The sequence below is a fragment of the Sceloporus undulatus genome, chromosome 6, assembly GCF_019175285.1.
Source record: "Sceloporus undulatus isolate JIND9_A2432 ecotype Alabama chromosome 6, SceUnd_v1.1, whole genome shotgun sequence".
NCBI lineage: Eukaryota > Metazoa > Chordata > Lepidosauria > Squamata > Phrynosomatidae > Sceloporus > Sceloporus undulatus.
The window spans coordinates 2,087,291-2,089,605 of NC_056527.1; positions in this window are offsets into that span (position 1 = coordinate 2,087,291).

Sequence of the window (2,315 nt, forward strand, 5' to 3'; positions counted from 1 at the left end):
CCATTCGCTGGGTTTAGGGGCGAAGAAGGGCCCCTGCGAATGTGGAAAAGCCACAAATCCAAAGAGACTGTTATTCTACCGGAAGGAGAGCCTCTCTCTCCAGGAGCCTCCTCTCTAGGCATCTGTGAGTCCTCCAGCGCAACTCTGTGGCCAACATCCCCAGACGCTGGCCATAGGTCAAGCCATGCTGGAGGCCCCAGAGATGGCTGGAGAGGGGTTTTCTCTGGGAGCTTCTCGCTCCGTTTCCCATCCGAAAATCTCCCTCAGCTTTTTTATTAAGAAATGTTTATCATTAAAACAAACATAAATAAACATTCATTCATTCATGAATAAACACAATACATACGATGGACATTAAAACATTAAACCTAAAACCACTTCCTCCCCTTTATTTTGAATATTTTCAGTTCTTCCATATTCTTTAAATCTAGACTTTCCATAACCCCAAATTCTTTGTAATATTGAGATCCATTTTGTTACTCTTAGGCTTAAATCCTAATACCAAGTTCACACTCAAACCGCTCCATCTTCTTTCGTATAGTTGTCGTTTTCTAACTGTACTGTACTTCATTCATTATAGTTCCGTTTCTGTTTCCTCATAGCCAAGAGACTAGGCTTATCTTGTCTTCTTTATACGTATATTTTCCGTTCATTACAAACACTCTGTGTTTCCTCTCCTTTTCCCCATTTCTATGACCATTCATGTAAATATACAAAGCTCCCTCTGCTTTAAACCCTTCAAGGCAACCTTTGTGATTCTGTCACTCCTGACTCCTTCACTTTCCTCACCTCTTCCTTCTCCAAAGTTCAAAAGTTATTACAGGGGTGTGTTTGTGTGTGTGTTTCCTCTCCCAAAATGCTCCAGCTGCCAGGTAAGGACTGGGGGCAGGTAAAGGGTTGGCGTTCATGTAACTGCGTGTCCAGATCATTTAACCTGTGCCATGCTGGATTTGGCTGCAACAGAAACCCTTTGCTGTTCTCTGTGAAATGACAGTAACGGTCCTGAATCTTTACAGCTCAACCGAAAATTGCATGCAAATGTCGGAAGCAAAGAATATCAACCTTCAAAGGACCTCCTCTTCTGAGTCTACAGATTCAGGTTTGTATCCTTACACAAATTTTGGGTTACAGGTCTGTCGGGGGATGCTTTGATTGAGAGTTCCTGCATGGCAGATTGGGGTTGGGCTAGATGGCCCTGGGGATCTCTTCCAAGTCTATGATTCTATGGCCTGTTACAGACAGCCAAAATAAAGCTGCTTCGAGTCACTTTGGAGGTATGGTATTTCAATGATGCATGAGTCCTAAGAGTCTGGAAGCTTCACCAAAGCTGCACTCCAGTCCTTAGGACTGGAGCGTGGCTTTGGTGCGGCCTGTGGACTCTTAGGACACATGTATCATTGAAAGACCATACCTCCTAAGTGACTTGAAGCAGCTTTATTTTGGCTGTCTGTAACAGGCCTATGTAAAGGGATTTGTTTTTGCTTTTTGACTGCTTTAACAGCTCAGGTTCAGTGCTAGGGAATCCTGGGAGTTGTAGTTTATTATGGCACCAAAGCTCTCTGGCAGAGAAGGCTCAATGTCTCACAGAGCTACAGTTTCCCTAGCATTGAGCCAGAGCAGTTGAAACGGTTTCAAACTGGGTTATTTCTGCAGTGTGTTTTGGACCTATGTTAATCATGAGTACACTGTAGATTTAAACTGAAAACTCCTTAGTCCAAATGTCAACTTAGTCAGGGGCTCAATGGATTGCTTCAGTGTAACATACAAAGTATGGAGGAGCGTAAACTTGCACTTCAATACCTTCTAGTTTGATCAAAGTGTAATTTTTTAAACTATGGTTGGAAAGCCAGCTTCAGGGTTTGTCCAGTTGAGGCAAAGTATGGATTGATTAAATTGGGGCAGAGCACAGAAACCTGTCAAACTATACGTTAGCTGCAATTAAATAACAACAACAACAACAACAGAGTTTATTTATATCTTCCCGCCTCTCCCAATTGGATCGAGGTGGAATCACAACAGAGTTTAAAAAAATACAATTAAAACATTACAATATTATTACCACTCAAGTTAAAACCACAGTTAAAAACATAAAACCAACAATCATGGGGTCAGATGCTCTCGTTCCGTACAGAAACAGTCTGTAATTCATAGCAGGTCAGGTGGGTACGCAGGTCAAAAACCCTCTCTCTTAACCGCCGTCCTGAAGGTTTCCAGGGATCTAACAAGGCGGGTCTCCTCTGGGAGTCCATTCCATAGTCTGGGGGCAGCTATACTAAATGCTTCTGGGGAAGTAGAAACATATTTAGATGCTGGTA